Source organism: Hemiscyllium ocellatum, chromosome 24 (genome assembly GCF_020745735.1).
Source record: "Hemiscyllium ocellatum isolate sHemOce1 chromosome 24, sHemOce1.pat.X.cur, whole genome shotgun sequence".
Taxonomy (NCBI): Eukaryota; Metazoa; Chordata; class Chondrichthyes; order Orectolobiformes; family Hemiscylliidae; genus Hemiscyllium; species Hemiscyllium ocellatum.
This window is the reverse complement of record NC_083424.1, coordinates 52,056,890-52,063,382: the sequence shown is the minus strand read 5'-3', so window position 1 is coordinate 52,063,382 and position 6,493 is coordinate 52,056,890.

Genomic DNA, 6,493 nt, shown 5'->3' with positions numbered 1-6,493 from the left:
AGAGGCCTCTTGTTGTGATGGAGATGTTTTAAGCAGCTCTTGTGCAAACCTCACTTCTTACCTCCCAAGATGCTGTGACAACATTTACATCACATGACAGCTCCTCCTGTGTCCTTACTGTCCAGCATGGAGCGCCTGCCCTTCCCTGGGCTTCTAAGGCCATTCATCGGAATGGGGCTTCCACCCAAGACCCTGCTGCATGGCCCCAGTCTCCTGTGCATTGAGGAGTTTTTTTATTTATCTGTGGGATGTGGGGGTCGCTGGCGGGTATTGCCCGTCCCCGAATTGCCCTTGAGAAGGTGGCGGTGAGCTTCCTTCTTGGACCGCTGTAGTCCACCTGCTGAGGGTTGACCCTTTGGGAGGGAATTCTAGGATTTTGACCCAGCGCTAAAGAAATATGATACACTTCCAGGTCAGGAGGGGAACTTTCAGGGGTTAGTGTTCCTCTGTACCTGCTGCCCTTGTCCCTCTCGGTGAAAGTGGTGGTGGGTTTGGAAGTTGCTGTCTGAGGATCTTTGCTGAAATGCATCTTGTAGACAGTACACACTGCTGCTACTGAGCATCGGTGGTGGGGGGAGGGGGTGCTTGAGGATGTGGGGTCAATCAAGGAGCTGGTTTGTCCTGGATGGGTGTGAAATTTCCCGGGTGTTGTTGGAGCAGCCCCCAGCTCGGCAAGTGGGAGGTATTGTACCACACTTGTGCCTTGTGCCTTGTAGATGGTGGACAGGCTTTGGGGAGTCAGGAGGTGGGTTACTCTCTGCAGTGTCCCTAACCTCTGACACGCTCTTGTCGCCATTGAGTGTCTGTGGTGAGTCCAGTTGAGTTTCTTGTCAATGATGTTGAGAGTGGGGGATTCTGGGATGACAATTCCATTGAATGCCAAAGGGTGGTGGCTAGATTGTCTCTTATTAGAGATGGCCATAGCCCGGCATTTCCATCGCACACATGTTACTTGCCACTGGTCAGCCCAAGCTCAGATTGTTTCCAGATCTTGTTGTGTTTGGAAATGGAATGCTTCAGTATCTGGGGAGTTGCGAATGGAGGTGAACATTGTGCGATCATCGGTGAACCCCCACACTGCTGACCTTCTGATGGAGGGAAGGTCATTGATGAAGCAGTTGAAGATGGGTGGGCTGAGGACACCACCCTGTGGGACTCCTGCAGTGATGTCCTGGAGCTAAGATGACTGACCCCTAACAACCACAATCATCGTCCTATGTGTCAGATATGATTCCAACCATTGGAGAGTTGGCCCCCTGATACCCATTGGTTCCAGGTTTGTGAGGGGCCCCTCGATGCCACACTCGGGTCGAACACAGCCTTAATGTCAAGGGCCTGTCCCTCTCCCCTCCCCTCTGGAATCCAGCTCTCTTGTCCATGTTTGACCCAAGGCTGTTGTGAGTTCAGGAGCTGAGTGACCCTGGGGGAACCCAAACTGGGTGTCACTGAGCAGGTTATTGCTGAGCAGGTGCTGCTCGATAGCCCTGTTGGTGAGCCCTTCCATCACTTTTCCGAGGATTGGGAAGAGATCGACAGGAGTGGAATTGGCTGAGTTGGATTTGTCCTGCTTTTTATGTGCAGGAAATACCTGGATAATTTGGCAGATGGCCAGGTAGATCCCAGTGTTTTCACTGTCCTGGAACAGCTCAGCCTGAGAGCAGCGGATTCTGGAGCACAGGTCTTCAGACTGTTGCTGGAATGCTGTCAGGGCCCACAGCCTCCAGTGTTTCCAACCATTTCTTGACATCAGGCTGAGTGAATCAGATTGGCTGGAGACTGGTAGCTGTGATCTTGGCGACCACAGGAGTGAGCCGAGATGGGTGATCCACTTGGTGCTTCTGACTGAAGATTGCTGCAATATCTTCAAACCTTACCTTGTGCACTGATCTGCTGGGCTCTCCCATCACCAAGATTGGGGATACTTGTGAAGTCTCCCCCTCCTCCAGTGAGTTGTTTAATTGCCCACCACCATTCACAACTGGATGTGGTAGGACAGCATGGCTTAGGTCTGGCCCATTGGTTGCGGGATGGCTTAAGTTTGTCAATCATCTGCTTCAGATGCTATTTAAGCATGCAAGCCTGGTGACTGAGGGGTTAGCATTGCTGCATCACAGACTGGGTTTGATTCCTACCTCGGGTGACTGTCTGTGTGGAGTCCTCCCTCTGGGTCTACGTGGATTTCCTCCCACAGATATGTAATAGGGATAGGGTAGGGAGGTGGGTCTGGGTGGGATGCTCTCTGCGGGGTTGATATGGACCGAATGGTTATTTCCACACGATAGGGGTTTTGTCTGATAGCTTCACCAGCCTGACAGCTCATTTTGGAGATGTCCCAGCATGCCCTCCTGCACTCTCTGTTGAACCAGGGTTGATCCCTTGGCTTGATGGTAATGGTTGAGCAGGGGATATGCCGGGCCATGAGGTTACATGAGAATAACCTCCATCGTGTTGTGTGGCACTGTCACCGTGCTCAATGGGACAGACTTCAAACCGATCCAGCAACTCAAGACTGGAGCATCCATGGGGACCACCACCAGCAGCAGGATTATACTCTGGAGTATTAATGTAGAGTATAATTCTAGAGTGTAATTCTGGAGTGTAATTCTGGAGCGTAATTCTAGTGTATAATTCTGGAGTGTAATTCTGGAGTGTAATTCTGCTGCTGGTGATGGCCCCCAGCGCCTCATGGACACTCCAGTCTTGAGTTGCTGGATCGGTTTGAAGTCTGTCCCAATGAGCACGGTGATAGTGCCACACAACACAATGGAGGTTATTCTCAATGTGAAGGCAGGACTTTGTCTCCACAAGGACTGTGCGGTGGTCACTCTTCCCGATACTGTCATGGACAGATGCAGCTGTAGCTGGCAGATTGGGGAGGGGGAGGTCACGTATGTTTCTCCCCCTTGTTGGTTCCCTCACCACCTGCTGCAGACCCAGTCCAGCAGCTACGGCCTTTAGGACCCGACCAGCTCCATCAGTGGGACGTTGAAATCCCCCGACCCGGAGTACATTTTGTGCCCTTACCAGCCGCAGTGTTTCCTCCGAGTGTAGTTCAACATGCAGCATGATGTGGTAAGTGGTAATCAGCAGGAGGTTACCTTGCTCACGTTTTAACCGAAATCCATGAAACTTCACGGGATCTGGATTCAATGTGGAGGACTCCCAGAGCAACTCCCTCCTGACTGTATACGCCTGTACTGCCCCCTCTGCTGGCTCTGTCCTGTCGGTGGAACAGGACCTATCCAGGAATGGTGATTGTGGGGGCTGGGATATTGTTGGTAAGGTACGACTTTGTGAGTGTGACTAAGTCAGGCTATTGCTTGACTATTCAGTGTGAGAGCTCTCCCAGTTTTGGCACTAGCCCCCAGATGTGAGGAGGACTCTACAGAGTTGACAGGGCTGTTCTTGCCATTGTCTTTTCGATGCCAGATGATCCATCTGGCTACATTTCTTTGATGAGACCTTTGGAACAACTGAGGGCCATTGTGAGTCAACCACATTGCTGAGGGGCTGAAGTCACATGTAGGCCAGATCAGGTGATGATGGCAGATTTCCCTCCCTGAAAGGACATTAGGGAGCTAGATGGGTTTTGCTGATATTGATAGTGGTTTAACAGTCATCAGTAGATTCCTAACTCCAGATTTTTAAAATTGAATTCAAATTTGAATCCAGATCCCCAGAACATTAGCTGAGTTTCTGGATTACTCAATAATACCACAAGGCCATCATCTCTCTCTGTCTGGGTCTTCATCTGTGCTAAAGATAGATCCAGAACAGATCCCAACTGGTTCAACTCTGAAGCAGGAGATAGATCTGCATCTCTTCACAGGTAACTGCTTCAAGGATTGGCTTTAGCTGAGAATATTCACGAGAGAGAGAGAGAGAGAGAGAGAGAGTTAGGGCGACATCACGATTCCAGTGGCAGAAATTAGATTACATTAGATTAGATTAGATTAGATTACTTACAGTGTGGAAACAGGCCCTTCGGCCCAACAAATCCACACCGCCCTACCGAAGCACAACCCACCCAGACCCCTACATTTACCCCTTACCTAACACTACGGACAATTTAGCATGGCCAATTCACCTAACCTGCACGTTTTTGGACTGTGGGAGGAAACCGGAGCACCCGGAGGAAACCCACGCAGACACGGGGAGAACGTGCAAAGTCCACACAGTCAGTCGCCTGAGTCGGGAAATTAGAGCAGATTTCGGGTTTACCGAATATGTAGATGAGACTCAGAGGTAATCCAAGATGGAGGATGGGGAAAAAATAATTGCGGCTGTGACAGCTCCTCCATGTTTAGGTGTTGGAGCAGATTTCCTCGAATTTTTGGCATTGTTTTGGAATTTTGGGGGAAAAAGAAAATCAAAACAACTATCCTTTAAAAAGGACGAAGAGAGATAATGGTAGAGGCCACATGGTCAGTGAATCAAACGATAAAGAAACTTACACTGCTGTCTGACACAGCAGTGAATCTGCATGGCTCCGCCCTTTGCTGATTGAGCTCATGTACCTCTGGACATCAGACAGTGGCTGAGAAAAATTAACAAACAATGAAATTGAGACCTGACTCTGGGGGAACCTGTGTTGGAGAGCATGGGAGAAGCTAAGTGCATAGTTTTTAAGTGTAAACGTGCTGTTCTTTATCCTTGTAAATCTATAATAATGAATAGAATGGTTCTTTGTTGACTACATGTTTTATTGAGATCTGTCTCGTTTAAATTTTAAAGATATAAATCATAGGTACTAAGTTGGCCTGGAGTAGTGTTTCTTTAGAACAGCAAGCCTCTCCTATTTTCTGGGTCTGTAGATTGCTAAGGTGGCCTTTAGCAGAGTGATGTGCTCCTTCTGTCAGATGTGGGAGATTAAGGAGGTTTTCCATGTTACTGATGATTATATCTGCAGTAAATGTGTTTGGTTGTGAATCCCATCAGATCACATGGAGCAGTTGGAGCGGCAGTTAGAGACAATGAGGAGTTTACAGGAGCTAGTGTGTGTGTGATGGATGGCTGTTGTAGGAAGGGAGAAAAAACACAGATACAGTCAGATAGACGGGTTACCTCCAGGAAAGGTTAGAGAGGAAGGCAGGTGCTGAAGGAGTCTTCTTTGGCTATCCCCATCTCAAACAAGTACGCTGTTTTGGAAAATGGAGGGGGCGATGGACTCTCGGTGAAATGTAGCATGAACAGCCAAGTTTCGGGTACTGAGCCAGGCTCCAATGTAACAAGAGGTACGTCAGGTTCCAAGAGATCGATTGGTAGGGGACTCTCCAGTCCGAGGCACAGACAGACGTTTCTGTGGCCAGCAGAGAAAAAGCAGAATGGTGTGCCGTTTCCCTGGTGCCAGGATCAAGGATGTCTCAGAGAGGGTGCAGAATGTCCTCACGGGGGAGAGGGGCCGGCAGGAGGTCATTGTCCACATTGGAACCAATGATATAGGAAGGGAAAAGGATGAGATTCTGAAGGGAGAATATAGGAAGTTGGGCAGGAATTTAAAAAGGAGGTCCTCAAGGGTAGTAATATCTGGATTACTCCCAGTGCTACGAGCTAATGAGGAACAGGAATAGGAGGATAGAGCAGATGAATGCATGGCTGAGGAGCTGGTGTATGGGAGAAGGATTCACATTTTTGGATCATTAGAATTTCTTCTGGGGTATGGATTGCAAGAAGGATGGATTGCACCTAAATTGGAAGGGGGCTAATATACTGGCAGGGAGATGTGCTGGAGCGGCTCGGGTAGATTTAAACTAGTAAGGTTGGGGGGGGGGGGACCCAGGGAGATAGTGAGGAAAGAGATTGATCTGAGACGGGTACAGCTGAGAACAGAAGTGAGTCAAACAGTCAGGGCAGGCAGGGACAAGGTAGGACTAATAAATTAAACTGCATTTATTTCAATGCAAGGGGCCTAACAGGGAAGGCAGATGAACTCAGGGCATGGTTAGGAACATGGGACTGGGATATCATAGCAATTACAGGAACATGGCTCAGGGATGGGCAGGACTGGCAGCTTAATGTTCCAGGATACAAATGCTACAGGAAGGACAGAAAGTGGGGGCGGGGGGGAGCAGAGAGGACGGGGAGTGGTTTTTTTTTTATAAGGGATAGCATTATGACCATGTTTAAGGAAGATATTCCTGGGTATACATCCATGGAAATTATTTGGGTCGAACTGAGAAATAAGAACGGGATGATCACCTTTTTAGGATTGCACTATAAACTCCTCAATAGTCAACAAGAAACTGAGAAACAAATTTGTAAGATTTCAATTATCTGGAAGAGTAATAGGGTGGTAACAGTGGATGATTTTAACTTTCCAAATATAGACTGGGACTGCCATGGTGTTAAGTGTGTACAAGTAAAACCTCTGATTAGATATCAACTAAAGAAGGTGCAAATCTTGGCCTACTCTTGGGAAATAAAGTTAAAAATCACACAACACCAGGCTATGGTCCAACAGGTTTAACTGGAAGCACTGGCTTTCGGAGTGCTG